Genomic DNA, 22,278 nt, shown 5'->3' with positions numbered 1-22,278 from the left:
AGTTGACGGGCTTTTCTCATTATCTCCTCCTTTTGGGTATAATAGTGGAGCCTGCAGATCACATCCCGTGGTTTGTCTGATGGTATACCGCGAGGACGGAGGGCTCGATGTGCCCTATCAAACATGATTGTCTCATTCGAATCCAGATCAATAAGCTCTCCAAATATTGAGGTAAGGGCAGACGTCAGATCAGCCTGTTGGACACTCTCAGGGAGGCCTCTGACCCTAATATTGTTCCGCCTCCCGCGGTTATCCATATCTTCGATACGTGACCTGAGAAAGGCAATATCATTCCTCTGATGGGTAAGCACCTCTTGAAATTTAGTTAGAGTGTCCAAGCCAGATGTCTCGCGGCGTTCCAATATATCCACCCGGGCCGCGACTTGAGATATGTCCTGTTGTAGAGTTGCCACCTCCTGTTTAATAGTAGAGCGTAAGCGTGTCTCTAACGCGGAGAAGTCTTGTTTGGTAGGAAGCGACTTGACGTGAGACAGAATTTCACTAATTTCTGCAGATGAGGAGGAAGTCCATGGGGAATGTGCGTCTTTGGAGACCGACATGTCGCCCTTCGGTATATGAAGAATCGAGGAATCCGCTGTCGCTGGGGTGGAAGTATGGCCCGCGGTTGGTGGAGTGAGAAACTGACGCAGGTCCGATGAGTGACGCGTCGCGTATTTTGGAGTTTCGTCTGGCTTGGTTTTGGCCTTTTGTTTCCTCGTGCCTCTCACCATGAGATCGGTCTGTAAGAAGGTTGGTGCAGTATTATACTTTCACATATCCCCGGCAATATAACAAAGCGCGGGCCATCGCCATGCAGTAGTCCCCCACGTGGCTTTAAGGCGACATCAATCGAGCAGACACATCTTCCAAGGAGTGTCTAGGGGTCTTCCCATAGTTGCAGGGGAATCTGCGGTCAGGTTTAGAAATTTACTGTAAATAATAAGTATGGTATATGTGTCGGTAGGGGTTAGGAATGTCATTGACGTATGTAGATTATGGATAGCGACAGGAGCTGATCGTAACCGTGCGGTATCAGGGCTTAGTCCTGCCGATTCGTAGGTATGAGGTATGAGGCACCTGTGAGCCGTCGGGCACCGCACTATCTCAAGTGTGCACTTCGTTCCTGGGGGCCGACCAGATGTGGAAGCAGCAGGGTCTAACGACTGTGTGGCAGCCCCAAGGGGGGCAGGGACCCAATATTAGCGGAGGAGCAGTGCACTATAGCATGCAGTATCAGGCCTGTACTTCCTTTTTTCAGTGGGGAAGAGTGAGTAAAGGAGCCCCTTTCTCTGTGTTGCCTGTGTGCACTGTGTCTTGGAATCCAAAATGGCCGCCGCTGCTGTGACCGGCTGAAGGGTGCAGGTCTGTGTATGGAGTCTGCGGGCTTTTGGCAGATTTCCCCTTTATTGTGGTGTACCTGAGGGTCTGTGGCAAGTCCCCAGGTGGTCAGGGGGCTCAAGGAGTGTCCGTGGAGCGCCGTCTGGGTCCCGTTGCGGCCGTGCGCCAGTCCGGAGCTTCCCGCCGGGCCGTCGTCAAACTCAAGGCCCCGGCTTCAGTGGCTGATGTAGGCCGTGGCGCCGGAGCGGCCCGCGGTGTCCCGCAGCGTCCCGGGGTCTCACAGCTAAGCACTCCCTGGCATCAGTACCCCACTCAGGGGTGATCCAGTCCGGTTCTGGCTGCAGCAAAGTGGGTTTATAAGCTGTATTCCCTGGAGTCCTGCTGTAGCACGTCTGCTCAGGGATACAGCCAAGCCACGCCCCCCGCTGTCCTTTTCTATACTCCCCGGGTTATAAACGCTATTGGGATTCCTCTCCATAGTAATCATATGATTCTTAGGATGTATATGCAATCTGTTTAATGGCAATGGGGTTACAGCCGTGATGGACTCTAAAATGCTCTGAGAGTGCGTGGGTTGTAAGGCCTTTTCTGATATTTCTAAGATGCTCACTGATCCGTACTTTTAGGGGTCTTGAAGTCCTGCCTATGTACCACAATCCACATACGCACTTTATCCCAGTGGCATGCGGTGAGGTCAGTGGCTGGTGAGGCACTGCAGCCATAATGTCTGTTGAGTCCCGCCGATGACTCCTACCGCCGCCGAGCCAATGCCCACTACTGCTGCTGCCCCATTTTGGGAGGGTACTGTGTATAGGGGGCCAGTGGACAGGGTGGGGAATGTGTGTCCCTGGGGCCAGGGGGAGGAGGTGGTAGGGTGGGTAGTGTACTGTATGTACCCACTGGCCTGGGGGTGTACTGTATGTTCAAGAGGCCGGGGAGAGGGGGGGCGGATTACGGGTATGTTCCAGAGGCAGGAGTGTTAGTTTGGGTGGGTACTGTACTGTGAAACATAGAGCACAAGCTCCATACACTCCGCCACTGCTGGGGGCAGGGTGGGAGGAATAGTGGGAAGCAGTAGAAGTGCAGAGCAGGGGGTGGGATGGGAGTAGTCATGGTGAAGAGCAGGGAGCAGGCTGAGAGTAGTAGTAGTGAGGAGCAGTGGTGGGGAGCAGGGGGCAGGATGGAAGTAGTAGTGGAAAGTGGGAGACACAATGGGAGTAAGAGTAGTGCAGAGTAGGAGGGCAGGCAGGGAGTAATAGAAGGGGGGCAGGATGGGAGTAGTGGTGGGAAGATGTGGGTGGGATGAGAGTGGAAGGGACTCGGCGAGCATAACTTAGAATAAGCTGAGCAAGGATCTTACCTCCTCTTTAGCTCCTGGGTCCCGGCCACCGGTGCTCCCTCCATACTGACAGCAGGCTCACACAGGACTGGCGGACACTTGGACATCCGGAGTGGAAGTGATGGGTCCCTCTTCTCCGGTACCTCACACCTGACTCTTTCCTGTGTGATCCAGGGGAGCTTGGACACGGGGGTGGACGCGGCCTGCAATCGGGTTGGGGGGGGGGGAGTGGCGTTGAACCTCTGCTCCAGCTGTACATGATCAGCACTGGGATGGGGGCATGACCTCCATAGCAGCCCAGTTCTCCCTGCATATGATGCACCTTTAGAAGGGGTAATGCCGCTGCTGTATATTCCAACAGGGAATGGAAGTGGGGGGGTTGGTATTTTTCCAACATGACCTGTGTATTTTGAAACTTTGTCAGATGGTAATACGTACACCTGTGCACCAGCAATGGGATTTTTCAAGGATCCTTAACAAATCCCCTTGCTGGTGCATAGCTGTATGTATTACCATCTGACACATTTTCAAAATACACAGGTTATGTTGGAAACATACAACCCCACACCCCTCTTCTGCTGCCCCCCCCCCCCCCCCCCCCTCCCCATTCTCCTGCTAAAGCTGCATCATTTTCAGGGAGAGTAGGGCTGCAACGGAGGTCATAGTACCCCCTATACCAGTGCTGACCGCTGTCTCCGTTGCAGACTTAATCAGTACTCTCCCTGGTGCTGCTGTATAGTTTGAGCGGCGGTGGGTGACTTACACTTGTGGCAGCCGGCCCGGGTAGCGGGGTCGTTTGCTGTCAGGCTGGGACCGGCTGCCGTTTTGTCACAAGCCGATCCGCCCCCTGCCTGCAAGTGCCGAGCGCAGCAAGTGCTCGGCTAGATGAGAACTGCCCAATAAGAGCTGTTTCAGTGACAGGGGGCGTGCTTTCACATGACTGAAAGCAACGCCCCTGTCACAGAGGCACTTCTTTAAGTGCCGCTTGCGTTACTATTTTTAATGGGCTTTTACTGCCCGATGGTCGACCCCGCCCCCCGCTTCCGACCCGGTCTCATTGATAGGAGCGGTGCCTCCGAAACACAAATGTAAACTTTTTTTTTATGCATAAAAATTATTAAAATAATATAAAGCATATACTTATGACACATAATATGTGTCATAAGTATCTTCTTTGTGTTATTTTAATAATTAATGACAGGGGAGGCACTGCCTCCCCTGACTGCACGTCCCTGCTTTATCCCATAAATTACATTAGTGATTTTACTCTTCGAAGAGTAAAATCACTAGTGTGGAAGTCAAAAACTGAATAGTTAACATTACAGATTTCATCACTTGTAACAGTTCTAATGTCATTTATGGGATAGAGTGCGTATGTGGATTGTGGTACATAGGCAGGACTTCAAGACCCCTAAATGTACGGATCAGTGAGCATCTTCGAAATATCAGAAAAGGCCTTACAACCCACGCACTCTGAGCATTTTAGAGTCCATCACGGCTGTAACCCCATTGCTATTAAACAGTTTTGTGGTCTGAGACATATTAAAGGCCACTGGAGAAGAAAAGATCTTTCCAATCAATTAGCCCAGGCAGAGATGAAAATGATTTTTGAACTGGGCACGCTTATACCAGGTGGTTTAAATGTTGATTTAGAAATTAAATGGTTTTTATGAATTGCTGTCTTTTTTTAGAGGCACATTTTATTCAGCCCTTTATAATACTAGCACCTTATTTTCCATTGTCAGTTTTAATTATATGCATGGAGCACTAAGTATTTATTCAGCCCAAATTGAATGCACTTTATTTTTACTTTTTATGCACTTTATTAAGGATAACTATACCCTTTTTAACTTCAGGATAATCATCTAAAAGTTTTTTTTATATAACTGTATATATTTCTCATTTTAAAGCTGTCTCTTTTGAACGCTCTGTGATAAGGAACGGAACAATCAGGACTCGATTTTTAAATAAACAGATTGCATATACATCCTAAGAATCATATGATTACTATGGAGAGGAATCCCAATACCGTTTATAACCCGGGGAGTATAGAAAAGGACAGCGATACTCCCGATGACACCGCCGGGTTACCATAGGAAGTGACGCGACGGAGGACTTGCGAAGCGCACCGGGTTACCATGGAGATCCGGAAATACATCATGAGAGGTGACGCCAGGAGAAGGTAATCAAGCGTCAAGTAAACCCGTACACTGGTAGTATAGGGTTTCCATGACAATCCGGAAATGCGTCACTGGAAGTGACGTGACGCAAGGGGATTTCGATGCTGGTTACTACGGAGATTTATTTTTGTTTATGGACACAGCCAATAGGGAGGCGCGCAGCAAGGGACCATGGGACATTTAGGAGATTTATGTATAGGGTCCACCTGTGCTCCTTGGCTTGTGATTGGACAATATACATTTAAATACCCACATGTGATGAGGAGTCATTTATTCACCAGGATACCTTGAGAAAGACCCCAGATAGGGGTGGAAACGCGTTGGGAGCTTCCAGGTGAACAGGGAATGCGGAGTCTGATGCCGGTAACCAGTGTGGATTTTGATTGAACCTATTCCAGTTTCTATCATTTATTCATGCGCTGTTTGGAACTGTTTGGCCACGGTTCCATTGTTTTCCGGTAATTACCCTGCATTTACTTGTCACCAGGAGCAGATTGGTGGAATAATTGACCTGTCTTGTGATTTATTATTTTTATTTTGATATATGTATTAAACAAACTTCACTATTGCTACCTTTGTTTCATTTCCCTATGGTGAAACTGAGTGTCATGAAAATGGAAGTTTGAGGAAATTGTCACGAAAAGGACTACATTCTGACAGCACAGGCTAAGTCATATTCTCTAAATCCTTTTTTACATTGTATCACTTTGGTGAGGGGTGAAGGAAACCTCGTGAGAGTTTATGCGAGCCAGCAGCAGTACGTTGCGCACAGAGTGATTGTTATTAATTATTTTTTAATAGTGGGCCTTATGGCCACTCCTGAAGCAGTGTATATGGATTTGAGCGTAGTGTAAATCTGACAATCAGCTGGTTCTTTCAACGCAGTAGAACCAAGGACAGTTAAAACCACCTGTTTAGACAGTCTGGAGACAGATGCGTCAACAATTGGTGGGTTTTCCCATTTTTTCCTATCTTCCTCAGGGAAGGGAAAAGTAGCCAGAACTCTTTTTGGGATCTAGAACGTTTTCTCCGGGTTTTCCCAGAATTTTTCAATGTAGCGTTTAATTCTTTAGACGCGGGAAAGGTTAGCGGGGCTTTCTTATTATCAGTGAAGTAAGCCTCCTCAACCTACTCAGGTGTAGTGTCATTAATGATTAACACATCTCTAATGGCCTCATTCATGAGCTGCACCCCCTTTGCAAGGGATGCTGCCCCCCTCAGCACGTCCCCAGCACCGTCTGTAGTATCAGAATCGATATCCTTGTCATCTTGCATAATTTGAGCAAGTGCACGTTTCTGTGGGAACATGCTAGGGGATTTTGTAGGAATAGGGACAGAGCCTGACCAAACTGCCATAGACTTCAACACCTGAGATTCAGTCTCAGTATTAGCTACCCTAGTAGAGATCTGAGAGATCATTCTTTTGATAGAAGTTAACCACTCAGGTTCAACAATAGGGATCTGAGACAAAGCATTACATTGCTGTGTACATGGAATGTATCCCTCCTGAGAGGAAACATCTTCTGCAGTATATGACACAAAGTCCCTTGACATGGCTATGTGAGATAGTAAACACACACACGGAAAATGTCAGACACAGTTTCCCTCCAAGTATGACACAGAGATTGTAGCCAACCCACACACAGCGCTTTTTAAGGTAGAACTAATGAAACTACGAGCGCTGTCTGTGTACCTAAATAGCCTAAACAGACTTTACACAGCCTCCCCCTCCCTTCCACAACCCCCTGGTACCGTACAAGATAGCTGGAGTTGACTTGGAGGGACAGCTCTTCCTGCCAGCGCTTCAGCAGGCAGGAAAATGGCGCTGAACGCTGCTGGGTCCGCTCTGAGAAGCTCCGCTGCCTTTCATGGCGCTGCTTCCCGTTCTCCTGTAGTGTATATTGGCCTGAGGAACGGAGCTGGCAGCGATCCTGGGAGCCTGAGAGGCTTGCTGGACAGTGTAGGGTGTAGGCGCTGGCTCAGGGCCCCCCTCACAGCGCCGCACCATGTACTGCTGAGCCCTGGAGCGCAGGTAGTACTGTGCTCCCTACCCTGTTGCCGCCATCTTCACACCGGCTCCCCGCTTGCCATGGGGGCTGGTGACTAACTCGCCACTGAAGTCTTCTGGCTCTATAAGGGAGTGGCGGTATGCTGCTGGGGTGAGCGATCCCCTGTGGCGGTGAACGTTCGATCTCCTCCTCAGGAGCTCAGTGTCCTGTCAGCGGAGATAGTGGCTCAGACCTCTCAGGGCGGACACTACTCACCTAGTCACCCTCCGCGCATGTACGGGAACAGCAGAGACAGATGGCGCATGTGCGGCTCTGCCAGGTGTTTAAACGTTACCGCTTGCCTGCGGCAGCTTCAGTGCTGAGTTCTAGTAAAAAGAAAATAAGATTTTAAACCTACCGGTAAATCTTTTTCTCCTAGTCCGTAGAGGATGCTGGGGACTTCGTAAGGACCATGGGGTATAGACGGGCTCCGCAGGAGACATGGGCACTATAAAGAACTTTAGAATGGGTGTGCACTAGCTCCTCTCTCTATGCCCCTCCTCCAGACCTCAGTTAGAGAAACTGTGCCCAGAGGAGACGGATAGTACGAGGAAAGGATTTTTGTTAATCTAAGGGCAGGATTCATACCAGCCCACACCATCCACACCGTATAACATGGAATATACGAACCAGTTAACAGTATGAAACAAAACAGCATCAGCCCGAGACTGATCAAAACTGTAACATAACCCTTATGTAAGCAAAAACTATATACAAGTCTTGCAGAATTTAGTCAGCACTGGGACGGGCGCCCAGCATCCTCTACGGACTAGGAGAAAAAGATTTACCGGTAGGTTTAAAATCTTATTTTCTCTTACGTCCTAGAGGATGCTGGGGACTCTGTAAGGACCATGGGGATTATATCAAAGCTCCAGACCGGGCGGGAGAGTGCGGATGACTCTGCAGCACCGATTGAGCAAACATGAGGTCCTCATCAGCCAGGGTATCAAACTTGTAGAATTTGGCAAAAGTGTTTGAACCCGACCAAGTCGCCGCTCGGCAAAGTTGTAATGCCGAGACGCCTCGGGCAGCCGCCCAAGAGGAGCCCACCTTCCTAGTGGAATGGGCCTTTACTGAATTTGGTAACGACAATCCAGCCGTAGAATGAGCCTGCTGAATCGTGTTACAGATCCAGCGAGCAATAGTCTGCTTAGAAGCAGGAGCGCCAACCTTGTTGGCTGCATACAGGACAAACCGAGCCTCTGTTTTCCTAACCCGAGCTGTCCTGGCTACATACATTTTTAAGGCCTTGACTACATCAAGGGACTTGGAATCCTCCAAGTCCCCCGTAGCCACAGGTACCACAATAGGTTGGTTCATATGAAACGATGAAACCACCTTAGGCAAAAATTGAGGACGCGTCCTCAATTCTGCTCTATCCACATGGAAAATCAGATAGGGGCTTTTGTGAGACAAAGCCGCCAATTCGGACACCCGCCTTGCAGATGCCAAGGCCAACAACATGACCACCTTCCAAGTGAGAAATTTTAATTCCAACGTTTGAAGAGGTTCAAACCAGTGGGATTTTAGGAACTGTAACACCACGTTAAGGTCCCATGGTGCCACTGGAGGCACAAAAGGAGGCTGTATGTGCAGCACTCCCTTTACAAAAAAGTCTGGACTTCCGGCAGGGAAGCCAATTCTTTCTGAAAGAAAATTGATAGGGCCGAAATCTGTACCTTAATGGAGCCTAATTTCAGGACCATATCCACTCCTGTCTGCAGAAAGTGGAGAAAACGGCCCAGATGGAAATCTTCCATAGGAGCATTCTTGGCCTCACACCAAGATGCATACTTTCTCCAGATACGGTGATAATGCTTCGCCGCCACCTCCTTCCTAGCCCTTATCAGAGTAGGGATGACTTCTTCCGGACTGCCTTTTCCAGCTAGGATTCAGCGTTCAACCGCCATGCCGTCAAACGTAACCACGGTAAGTCTTGGAACACGCAGGGCCCCTGTTGCAACAGGTCCTCTCTGAGAGGAAGAGGCCACGGATCTTCTGTGAGCATTTCCTGAAGATCTGAATACCAGGCCCTTCGAGGCCAATCCGGAACAATGAGTATTGTCCGTACTCTTTTTCGTCTTATAATTCTCAATATCTTTGAGATGAGTGGAAGAGGAGGAAACACATAGACCGACCGAAACACCCATGGTGTCACCAGGGCGTCCACCGCTACTGCCTGAGGGTCCCTTGACCTGGCACAATACCTCTGAAGCTTCTTGCTGAGGCGTGACGCCATCATGTCTATTTGAGGAAATCCCCAATGACTTGTTAACTCTGCAAAAACTTCTTGATGAAGTCCCCACTCTCCTGGATGGAGATAGTGTCTGCTGAGGAAGTCTGCTTCCCAGTTGTCCACTCCCGGAATGAAGACTGCTGTCAAAGCGCTTACATGATTTTCCGCCCAGCGAAGAATCCTGGTGGCTTCCGCCATTGCCACTCTGCTCCTTGTTCCGCCTTGTCGGTTTACATGAGCCATGGCTGTGACGTTGTCTGACTGAATCAGAACCGGTAGGTCGCGAAGAAGATTCTCCGCTTGACGCAGGCCGTTGTATATGGCCCTCAATTCCAGTATGTTGATGTGTAGACAAGCCTCCTGGCTTGACCATAGTCCCTGAAAATTTCTTCCTTGTGTGACTGCTCCCCATTCTCGGAGGCTCATGTCCGTGGTCACCAGAACCCAGTCCTGAATGCCGAACCTGCGACCCTCTAGTAGGTGAGCACTCTGCAGCCACCACAGGAGAGACACCCTGGCCCTGGGGGATAGGCTGATTTTCTGATGAATGTGAAGACTGGACCCGGACCACTTGTCCAGAAGATCCCACTGAAAAGTCCTCGCATGAAACCTGCCGAAGGGGATGGCCTCGTAGGACGCCACCATTTTCCCCAGTACTCGAGTGCATTGATGGACTGACACCCTTTTCGGTTTCAACAGGTCTCAGACCATGTTCTGGAGTTCCTGGGCTTTTTCCATCGGGAGATAAACCCTCTTTCGTTCTGTGTCCAGAATCATGCCCAAGAAAGATAGCCGAGTCGTTGGAACCAACTGTGACTTTGGTAGATTGAGAATCCAGCCATGTTGCTGCAGCACTCTCAGGGAGAGCGACACGCTTTTCAGCAACTGTTCTCTTGATCTCACTTTTATCAGGAGATCGTCCAAGTACGGGATAATTGTGACTCCCTGCCTGCGCAGGAGCACCATCATTTCCGCCATTACCTTGGTGAAAATCCTCGGGGCCGTGGAAAGCCCAAACGGCAACGTCTGAAACTGGTAATGACATTCCTGTACAGCGAATCTCAGGTACGCCTGATGAAGGGGATATATGGGGACATGAAGGTATGCATCCTTTTATGTCTAGTGACACCATAAAATCCCCCCCTTCCAGGCTGGAGATAACTGCCCGGAGCGATTCCATCTTGAATTTGAACTTTTTCAAGTACAGGTTTAGGGATTTTAAATTTAGAATGGGCCTGACCGAGCCATCCGGTTTCGGGACCACAAACAGGGTTGAATAGTACCCCTGCCCCTGTTGAAGTAGGGGAACCTTGACAACCACTTGTTGTTGACACAGTTTTTGAATTGCAGCTAAAACTATCTCCCTTTCTGGGGAAGAAGCTGGTAAGGCCGATTTGAAAAACCGGCGAGGAGGCACGTCTTCGAATTCCAGTTTGTAACCTTGGGACACAATTTCCATTGCCCAAGGATCCACATCTGACTGAACCCAGACGTGGCTGAACAGTCGAAGACGTGCCCCCACCGGTGCGAACTCCCTCAGTGGAGCCCCAGCGTCATGCTGTGGATTTAGTAGAAGCCGGGGAGGACTTCTGCTCCAGGGAACTAGCCGTAGCAGGCATTCTCTTCCCTTTACCCTTACCTCTGGCGAGGAAGGAAGATCCCCGACCTCTTTTGGATTTATGCGACCGAAAGGGCTGCATCTGATATTGCTGCATTTTCTTCTGCTGTGGGGAAACGTAAGGTAAAAATGAACGTTATGGTAAGAACTTACCGTTGATAACGTGATTTCTCTTATGTCCACAGGTATCCACAGGATAACATTGGGATATTGTCGAGCGACAGCGAAAATGGCACCAACACGGTCACGAGCTTTCTGGCCTCCCAGGATGCATTGGGGCCTCCACTATATAGTCCCGCCCACTGACTCAGTCAGATCAGTTCTTTCCACAGCGATTATAGGCAGGAACATTAGGTAGAGACCTGTACAGGCGATAAGAACACACATGCACACCCTTCCATACAAGAAGGAAGAGGTTTTTAGTGTTTGTCTAGATCCTCAAATCAGATGCGTCCGGGTGGGATCCCTGTGGATACCTGTGGACATAAGAGAAATCACGTTATCAACGGTAAGTTCTTACCATAACGTTCATTTCTCTGGCTGGGTCCACAGGATTATCCACAGGATAACATTGGGATTCCCAAAGCCATTTTAGTGGTGGGGACGCTCCTGATTGCACAGGAGGACCTTTCGCCCGAAGTCTGCGTCATGAGAGGCAAAAGTATCAAAGGCATAATGTCTGATGAATGTGTTCATGGAAGACCATGTGGCTGCCTAACATATCTGTTCTGCTGATGCACCCTGTTGTGCTGCCCAAGAAGGACCTACCTTACGTGTAGAGTGTGCAGAGACATTAGCCGGAATAGGGAGATCTGTATGAGAATAAGCTTCAGATATTACCATTCGGAGCCATCTCGCCAGCGTCTGTTTACTTGCAGGCCAACCTCTCCTATGGAATCCGTAGAGGATGAAGAGGGAATCTGTTTTCCTGATGGCACTAGTACGATCTATGTAGATTTTTAAAGACCGGACCACGTCCAGTGACGCTTCTCCCGCAGATAGTCCCAATACCTGAAAAGCTGGGACTACAATCTCTTCATTCAGGTGAAACTTTGACACCACCTTTGGAAGATAACTAGATCTCGTTCTGAGAACTGCTCTGTCTGGAAAAAAACTTAGGAAAGGAGACTTACATAATAATGCTCCTAAATCTGACACTCTTCTGGCTGACGCCATTGCCAGTAAAAAAAATAAGATTTTACTTACCGATAAATCTATTTCTCGTAGTCCGTAGTGGATGCTGGGGACTCCGTCAGGACCATGGGGATTAGCGGCTCCGCAGGAGACAGGGCACAAAAATAAAGCTTTAGGATCAGGTGGTGTGCACTGGCTCCTCCCCCTATGACCCTCCTCCAAGCCTCAGTTAGGATACTGTGCCCGGACGAGCGTACATAATAAGGAAGGATTTTGAATCCCGGGTAAGACTCATACCAGCCACACCAATCACACCGTACAACTTGTGATCTGAACCCAGTTAACAGTATGACAACGTAGGAGCCTCTGAACAGACGGCTCACAACAATAACAACCCGATTTCTTTGTAACAATAACTATGTACAAGTATTGCAGACAATCCGCACTTGGGATGGGCGCCCAGCATCCACTACGGACTACGAGAAATAGATTTATCGGTAAGTAAAATCTTATTTTCTCTAACGTCCTAGTGGATGCTGGGGACTCCGTCAGGACCATGGGGATTATACCAAAGCTCCCAAACGGGCGGGAGAGTGCGGATGACTCTGCAGCACCGAATGAGAGAACTCCAGGTCCTCTTTAGCCAGGGTATCAAATTTGTAGAATTTTACAAACGTGTTCTCCCCCGACCACGTAGCTGCTCGGCAGAGTTGTAATGCCGAGACCCCTCGGGCAGCCGCCCAGGATGAGCCCACCTTCCTTGTGGAATGGGCCTTGACAGATTTAGGCTGTGGCAGGCCTGCCACAGAATGTGCAAGTTGAATTGTGCTACAAATCCAACGAGCAATCGTCTGCTTAGAAGCAGGAGCACCCAGCTTGTTGGGTGCATACAGTATAAACAGCGAGTCAGATTTTCTGACTCCAGCCGTCCTTGAAATATATATTTTCAATGCCCTGACAACGTCCAGCAACTTGGAATCCTCCAAATCGCTAGTAGCCGCAGGCACCACAATAGGCTGGTTCAGGTGAAACGCTGACACCACCTTAGGCAGAAAATGAGGACGCGTCCGCAGTTCTGCCCTGTCCGAATGGAAAATCAGATATGGGCTTTTATACGATAAAGCCGCCAATTCTGACACTCTCCTGGCTGAAGCCAGGGCCAGTAGCATTGTTACTTTCCATGTAAGATATTTCAAATCCGCCGATTTGAGTGGCTCAAACCAATGGGATTTGAGAAAATCCAAAACTACATTAAGGTCCCACGGAGCCACTGGGGGCACAACCGGGGGCTGTATATGTAGTACTCCTTTTACAAAAGTCTGGACTTCAGGAACTAAAGCCAATTCTTTCTGGAAGAAAATCGACAGGGCCGAAATTTGAACCTTAATGGACCCCAACTTGAGGTCCATAGACAATCCTGTTTGCAGGAAATGTAGGAATCGACCCAATTGAAATTCCTCCGTGGGGGCCTTCCTGGCCTCACACCACGCAACATATTTTCTCCAAATGCGGTGATAATGTTGTGCAGTCACCTCCTTCCTGGCTTTTACCAGTGTAGGAATGACCTCTTCCGGAATGCCTTTTTCCCTTAGAATTCGGCGTTCAACCGCCATGCCGTCAAACGCAGCCGCGGTAAGTCTTGGAATAGACACGGTCCCTGCTGAAGCAGGTCCCGTCTTAGAGGTAGAGGCCACGGATCTTCCGTGAGCATCTCCTGAAGTTCCGGGTACCAAGTTCTTCTTGGCCAATCTGGAGCCACGAGTATCGTTCTTACTCCCCTTTGCCGTATAATTCTCAGTACTTTTGGTATGAGAGGCAGAGGAGGAAACACATACACTGACTGGAACACCCACGGCGTTACCAGAGCGTCCACAGCTATTGCCTGAGGGTCTCTTGACCTGGCGCAATACCTGTCCAGTTTTTTGTTGAGGCGAGACGCCATCATGTCCACCTTTGGTTTTTCCCAACGGTTCACAATCATGTGGAAGACTTCTGGATGAAGTCCCCACTCTCCCGGGTGTAGATCGTGTCTGCTGAGGAAGTCTGCTTCCCAGTTGTCCACTCCCGGAATGAACACTGCTGACAGTGCTATCACATGATCTTCCGCCCTTGCAGCTTCTGCCATTGCTCTCCTGCTTCTTGTGCCGCCCTGTCTGTTTACGTGGGCGACTGCCGTGATGTTGTCCGACTGGATCAACACCGGCTGACCCTGAAGCAGGGGTTTTGCCAGGCTTAGAGCATTGTAAATCGCTCTTAGCTCCAGTATATTTATGTGAAGAGACATCTCCAGGTTTGACCATACTCCCTGGAAGTTTCTTCCCTGTGTGACCGCTCCCCAGCCTCTCAGACTGGCATCCGTGGTCACCAGGACCCAGTCCTGTATGCCGAATCTGCGGCCTTCTAACAGATGAGCACTCTGCAACCACCACAGAAGAAACACCCTTGTCCGTGGCGATAAGGTTATCCGCTGATGCATCTGCAGATGCGATCCGGACCATTTGTCCAGCAGAGCCCACTGAAAAGTTCGTGCGTGGAATCTGCCGAATGGGATTGCTTCGTAAGAAGCCACCATCTTTCCCAGGACTCTTGTGCATTGATGCACAGACACTTTTCCTGGTTTTAGGAGGTTCCTGACAAGTTCGGATAACTCCTTGGCTTTCTCCTCCGGAAGAAACACCTTTTTCTGAACCGTGTCCAGAATCATTCCCAGGAACAGCAGACGTGTTGTCGGGGTCAACTGAGATTTTGGAAAATTCAGAATCCACCCGTGTTGTTGCAGCACTACTTGGGTTAGTGCTACTCCGTCCTCCAGCTGTTCTCTGGACCTTGCCCTTATCAGGAGATCGTCCAAGTAAGGGATAATTAATATGCCTCTTCTTCGCAGAAGAATCATCATTTCGGCCATTACCTTGGTAAAGACCCGAGGTGCCGTGGACAATCCAAACGGCAGCGTCTGAAACTGATAATGACAGTTTTGCACCACGAACCTGAGGTACCCTTGATGTGAAGGGCAAATTGGGACATGCAGGTAAGCATCTTTTATGTCCAGGGACACCATAAAGTCCCCTTCTTCCAGATTCGCTATCACTGCTCTGAGTGATTCCATCTTGAAACTGAATTTTTGTATGTACAGGTTCAAAGATTTCAGATTTAGAATAGGTCTTACCGAGCCGTCCGGCTTCGGTACCACAAATAGCGTGGAGTAATACCCCTTTCCCTGTTGTAGGAGGGGTACCTTGACTATCACCTGCTGAGAAAACAGCTTGTGAATGGCTTCCAATACCGTCGCCATGTCTGAGGGAGACGTTGGCAAAGCAGACTTTAGGAACCGGCGAGGGGGAGACTTCTCGAATTCCAACCTGTAACCCTGAGATACTACCTGCAGGATCCAGGGGTCCACCTGTGAGCAAGCCCACTGTGCGCTGAAATTCTTGAGTCGACCCCCCACCGTTCCTGAGTCCGCTGGTAAAGCCCCAGCGTCATGCTGAGGGCTTTGCAGAACCCGCGGAGGGCTTCTGATCCTGGGAAGGAGCTGCTTGCTGCCCTCTCTTACCCTTTCCTCTGCCTCGGGGCAGATATGACTGTCCTTTTGCCCGCTTCTTATAGGACCGAAAGGACTGCGGCTGAAAAGACGGTGTCTTTTTCTGTTGGGAGGGGGTCTGAGGTAAAAAGGTGGATTTCCCGGCAGTTGCCGTGGCCACCAAATCCGATAGACCGACGCCAAATAATTCCTCCCCTTTATACGGCAATACTTCCATATGCCGTTTGGAATCCGCATCACCTGACCACTGTCGTGTCCATAAACTTCTTCTGGCAGATATGGACATCGCACTTACTCTCGATGCCAGAGTGCAAATATCCCTCTGAGCATCTCGCATATAAAGAAAAGCATCCTTTAATTGCTCTAAAGTCTGTAAAATACTGTCCCTATCCAGGGTATCAATATTTTCAGTCAGGGAATCCGACCAGACCACCCCAGCACTGCACATCCAGGCTGAGGCGATGGCTGGTCGCAGTATAACACCAGTATGTGTGTATATACTTTTTAGGGTAGTTTCCAGCCTCCTATCAGCTGGATCCTTGAGGGCGGCCGTATCAGGAGACGGTAACGCCACTTGTTTTGATAAGCGTGTGAGCGCCTTATCCACCTTAGGGGGTGTTTCCCAGCGCGCCCTAACCTCTGGCGGGAAAGGGTATAATGCCAATAACTTTTTTGAAATTAGCACTTTTCTATCTGGGTTAACCCACGCTTCATCACATACATCATTCAATTCCTCTGATTCAGGAAAAACTACAGGTAGTTTTTTCACCCCCCACATAATACCCCTTTTTGTGGTACTTGTAGTATCAGAGATATGCAAAGCCTCCTTCATTGCCGTGATCATATAACGTGTGGCCCTACTGGAAAATACGTTTGTTTCTTCACCATCGACACTAGATTCAGTGTCCGTGTCTGGGTCTGTGTCGACCGACTGAGGTAAAGGGCGTTTTACAGCCCCTGACGGTGTCTGAGACGCCTGGGCAGGTACTAACTGGTTTTCCGGCAGTCTCATGTCGTCAACTGATTTTTGTAATGTGCTGACATTATCACGTAATTCCATAAACAAAGCCATCCATTCCGGTGTCGACTCCCTGGGGGGTGACATCACCATTACCGGCAATTGCTCTGCCTCCACACCAACATCGTCCTCATACATGTCGACACACACGTACCGACACACAGCAGACACACAGGGAATGCTCTATTGAAGACAGGACCCCACTAGCCCTTTGGGGAGACAGAGGGAGAGTTTGCCAGCACACACCCAAGCGCTATAATATATATGGGAACAACCCTATATAAGTGTTGTATCCTTATAGCAGCTTAAATATAGTAATATCGCCAAAAAAAGTGCCCCCCCCCTCTCTGTTTTACCCTGTTTCTGTAGTGCAGTGCAGGGGAGAGTCCTGGGAGCCTTCCTCACAGCGGAGCTGAGCAGGAAAATGGCGCTGTGTGCTGAGGAGAATAAGCCCCGCCCCCTATTTCGGCGGGCTCTTCTCCGGAGTTTGTGAGATCTGGCAGGGGTTAAATACATCCATATAGCCTCAAGGGCTATATGTGATGTATTTTTAGCCATAAAAAGGTATTATACATTGCTGCCCAGGGCGCCCCCCCAGCGCCCTGCACCCTCCGTGACCGCTGTGTGAAGTGTGCTGACAACAATGGCGCACAGCTGCAGTGCTGTGCGCTACCTCAGGAAGACTGAAAAGTCTTCTGCCGCCTGCTTCTGGACCTCTTCCATCTTCGGCATCTGCAAGGGGGGTCGGCGGCGCGGCTCCGGGACGAACCCCAGGGTGAGACCTGTGTTCCGACTCCCTCTGGAGCTAATGGTGTCCAGTAGCCTAAGAAGCCAATCCATCCTGCACGCAGGTGAGTTCACTTCTCTCCCCTAAGTCCCTCGATGCAGTGAGCCTGTTGCCAGCAGGACTCACTGAAAATAAAAAACCTAAAAACTTTTTCTAAGCAGCTCTTTAGGAGAGCCACCTAGATTGCACCCTGCTCGGACGGGCACAAAAACCTAACTGAGGCTTGGAGGAGGGTCATAGGGGGAGGAGCCAGTGCACACCACCTGATCCTAAAGCTTTATTTTTGTGCCCTGTCTCCTGCGGAGCCGCTAATCCCCATGGTCCTGACGGAGTCCCCAGCATCCACTAGGACGTTAGAGAAAAGAACTTTAACCGTTAACCACTTAAGATCTGCTCTCTCAAGTGGTTCAAACAAAGGACCCTGGAGAAATTTAAGAACTAAATTCAAATCCCAGGGAGCTGCAGGAGGAACAAATGGAGGTTGAATATGTACTACTCCTTGGAAAAAAGTACGTACATCCTGTAGGTCAGCAATCTTCTGCTGAAACCATACAGTCAACGCTGAGACTTGCACCCTCAAGGAAGCAACCTTCAACCCCTTATCCAATCCTGCCTGCAGAAAATCCAAAATTCTAGCTACTTTAAAGGCTCTTGGATTGTAATTTTTTCCAGAACACCAATGAATATAGGCTTGCCATATTCTATGATATACACGGGCCGAAGAAGGCTTTCTTGCTCTAAGCATGGTTTGGATTACTTGCTTTGAAAATCCTTTAGCCTCTAAGATAGAGGTTTCAACAGCCACGCCGTCAAAGACAGGCGATCCAGATGACTGTGACAACAAGGACCCTGCATTAACAGATCTGGACGTTGAGGGAGCAGTATCGGTGCTTCCACGGACATTCTCCACAGATCTGTGTACCAATGCCTTCTTGGCCAAGCTGGAGCTATTAGAATGATTGCTCCTTTTGCCTGTTTTATCTTTCTCACTACTCTGGGTAACAGAGATATTGGAGGGAACAGATATGCCAGCTGAAACCTCCATTCTACTGACAGTGCGTCTACCAGGACTGCTCCTGGGTCCCTTGTTCTTGATCCGTACCTCGGAACTTTGTTGTTTAGACGAGACGCCATAAGGTCTATCTCCGGTAGACCCCATCTGTTCACCAGTGTCTGAAACACTTCTGGGTGTAGTGCCCATTCGGTTTCCTGAATGGTGTGCCGACTGAGAAAATCCGCTTCCCAATTTAGTACACCCGGGACAAATACTGCTGACAATGCTGGGAGATGGAGTTCTGCCCACTTTAGAATGGGAGTTACTTCCTCCATCAGACTCTTGCTGTGAGTCCCTCCTTGATGATTTAGGTATGCTACTGCCGTCGCATTGTCTGAGCGGATCTGGACTGGTCTTCCTTGTAGATTGTCCTTTGCCTGAACTAGGGCCAAGTAAATGGCTCTTATTTCTAACAGATTTATCGGCAGGCGACTTTCCCTTGCGGTCCATCTTCCCTGGAACCATAGGCTTCCGAGTACCGCCCCCCAACCTTGCAGGCTGGCATCTGTCGTCAGGACTTGCCACTCTTTTATCCAAAAGGGTCTCCCCTTGTTTAAATGGTCTGTCTGTAGCCACCATGCTAGAGACCTTTTTACATTTACTGGAATCTTTATCATCTGCTTCTTTATTGTTTGATGATTTCCGTTCCATTTTGTCAAAATGAGATGCTGCAATGGTCTGGAGTGGAATTGCGCATATTCCACCATGTCGAACGTTGATACCATCAGACCCAACAGTCGCATTGCTGCATGGACTGACATTGTCTGGGCTTGCAACGCTTTCTGAGCCATGACCTGCACCTTGACTATTTTCTTCTCTGGTAAGAGAACTCTCTGTAGGTCTGAATCCAATATGGCTCCCAAATGAACCATCCGCTGTGATGGATTCAGGGACGACTTCTCCCAATTTATGAGCCACCCGTGTCTCTGTAAACAAACTATCGTCTGTTGGAGATGGCTCAACAGTAAATCTTGCGACTGTGCTAAGATTAATAGGTCGTCTAGGTATGGGAATATCCTTATCCCTTGTTTGCGCAGACAAGCTGCCATAACCACCATGATCTTGGTAAACACCCTGGGTGCTGTAGCTAGCCCGAAGGGCAGAGCTTGGAACTGGAAGTGTTCCTTGAGGATGGCAAACCTGAGGTAACACTGATGTGATAGTGCTATAGGCACATGTAGGTAAGCATCCCGCACATCCAGAGATACCATATAGTCTCCCGGTTCCAAAGCCAACATTATGGAGCGTAACGTCTCCATGTGGAACTTCGGGATCCATATGTAATTGTTCAACATCTTCAGATTTAGAATTGGTCGATATGACCCATTTGGTTTCTGGATTAGAAACAGATTGGAGTAATACCCCTGTCCCTTTTGTGATGGAGGTACTGGGACAATCACACCTGACTGCAGTAATTTTTGGACTGCTTCTTGCAGGGCATTGGCCTTCGACTCTATACGAGACGGGCTGGTGCAAAAAAATCTTTGAGGAGGCTGCCTCCTGAATGGGAACCCATACCCCTGAGATACTACCTTCTGCACCCAGGCATCTGTTGTTGACTGTTGCCATGTGTGTGCAAATTGCAGGAGTCGGCCCCCAACCCTGGAATCCTCCAGGCGGAGGCCCGTCTCTTCAGGCTGAGGGCTTTTGTTCAGGTTTGGAAGCTGGCTTTTTGCTAGCCCACTGCTTCTTACCCCTGGATTTAAACTGGGGTTGTTTAGGCTCCTCTTTACCTTTCGCTTTGCTTTGCCAGCGAAATGAGCGAAATTTTAAACCCTTGGACTTAGGGTTGTAGGTAGCCGGAAATCTGACCTTCTTCGATTCAGCCTCTGACTCTAGGATATCCGATAAAGGTTTTCCAAATAATATATTACCCATGAAAGGCAATGCTTCCAATTCCTTCTTGGACTCCGCATCTGCCTTCCAGGTCCGTAGCCAGACTGCTCTGCGAGCAACTACTGCCAGGGCTGAAGCTTTAGAAGCAACAGTGCCTACATCAATTGCTGCTTCTTCTAAATACTGGGCAGATTGTCTTAAACGGCAAAGACAATCCTCTTGCTCCCTAGTAGGAGAGGGGATGTCATTATCTAGTTCCTCTATCCATTCGCCCATTGCCTTTGCTACCCAGGCCGAAGCCATAGCAGGTCTTACCACTGCACCCACAAGAGAAAACATTTTTCAATAGGCTCTCTACCCTCCTGTCTGTGACATCATTCAAAGAGGTAGATGACAGTGGCAAAGCAGATTTGTGCACGAGTCGCAGAACATGTGCATCTACTTTTGGAGGAACTTCTCTCTTCGAACAATCTCCAGCAGGAAATGGATAATAAGAATCCCATCTCCTAGGAATCTTATACTTTTTACCTGGCGCTGCCCAAGACTCATCCATCATTTCCGTCAACTCCTCTGACGCTGGAAATTCAGCTTTCACTGACTTTGTTCGTTTGAATACAGGTGCTTTTGCTTTTAACGCTGTCTTGGCTGGTTCTTCCAGAGAAAGCACAGCCTTTACTGCATTAATGAGTTCAGCTACATCATCTGAACTAAAGCTCTGCGACTGATCATCATACGGAGTTGAATCTATTGTTTCCGCATCATCATCCGATGTATCCTCTTGTGTAGTCTGCCATACAGACGTATCTGTCTTAGTCTTACCTACCCCTTGGTTGCTTGTAGAGGCTACTGGAACCAAACCATAGGAAGGGAGCTGCATGTATGGGTTCATAGTGTAACCTAACCCCTGAGGTGGTGATACTGGAGCTAACCTGTCCGCTATTGAAGACAGAGTCTTTGCGAACATATTCCATGGTGGCTCTACTGGAGGTTGAACTAACTCCTGTTTTTTACTTCGCTGAAATACGAAACAGTTTGCACACAAACCCTCATAAGTGACCAATTGAATCATATCAATTACCCCTGACTTACAAGATAAGCATGTTAGGGCTGTAGGAGTGCTTGACAAATTCTCCTCATCACTTTTGCCGCTCACAGACATTTTTTCTGATATTGACTACACAATTTTGTGACTGAACCACACCCTATAATCAGTATATAGAGGTGAAATCAATCTGACCACAGTGCACCTGATTTGAGGGTCAGAACAGGACTGACATTACACAGAAAAGTCAGCACACATACTAGCAGTCAGTCACATGTTAAAGCATTAGACATTGTCATATGAGAATACAACCTCCATAATAACTTATACATAAGTAGGAAATTTGTACTTCTGTTTAACTGGTTCTTTTTCAACATAACATGCAGAAAACACAGTAATATACAGGTCTCATATGCAATAGGTACTAAAAATTAACAGTGCACACTAAGAAGTAGAAGGAATTTTTAGTACTGTGGCTTTGGTCCCGCTCAAATTTACAATACTGGCAGGGGATTATTTAATATACTGCCCCAGCAGTATGTGTGTGTGTGTGTGTGTGTGTGTGTGTGTGTGTGTGTGTGTATATATATATATATATATGTGTGTCAGCCAGTCCCTTGAGGTTTATTATTGCTGCCCAGGGCGCCCCCCCTGTGCCCTGCACCCTTCAGTGCCCGCTGTTAGTGTGTGTGTGTGGGAGCAATGACGCGCAGCGTTACCTCAGGGAAGATCTGAAGTCTTCAGCCGCCTTTGAAGTCTTCTTTCTTCTAATACTCACCCGGCTTCTATCTTCCGGCTCTGTGAGGAGGACGGCGGCGCGGCTCCGGGACGAAAGGCGAGGGTGAGACCTGCGTTCCGACCCTCTGGAGCTAATGGTGTCCAATAGCCTAAGAAGCAGAGCCTATCATTTAAGTAGGTCTGCTTCTCTCCCCTCAGTCCCACGATGCAGGGAGCCTGTTGCCAGCAGTGCTCTCTGAAAATAAAAAACCTAACAAAATTATTTCTCAGAGAAACTCAGGAGAGCTCCCCTGTAGTGCACTCAGTCTCCTCTGGGCACAGGATCTAACTGAGGTCTGGAGGAGGGGCATAGAGGGAGGAGCCAGTGCA

The 22,278-nt window shown here is 48.8% G+C and overlaps 1 long non-coding RNA gene across 2 annotated transcripts in view; it reads right to left on the bottom strand.

The window, feature by feature from the left end:
- Window positions 1-22,278, bottom strand: part of LOC134933025 (uncharacterized) — a 63,569-nt gene that overhangs the window by 40,471 nt on the left and 820 nt on the right. The gene's annotated exons all lie outside the window — the stretch shown is intronic.

Source organism: Pseudophryne corroboree, chromosome 6 (genome assembly GCF_028390025.1).
Source record: "Pseudophryne corroboree isolate aPseCor3 chromosome 6, aPseCor3.hap2, whole genome shotgun sequence".
Classification (NCBI taxonomy): Eukaryota; Metazoa; Chordata; class Amphibia; order Anura; family Myobatrachidae; genus Pseudophryne; species Pseudophryne corroboree.
The sequence above is the reverse complement of the archived record's forward strand: the minus strand, read 5'-3'. Positions and strand labels throughout refer to the sequence as shown.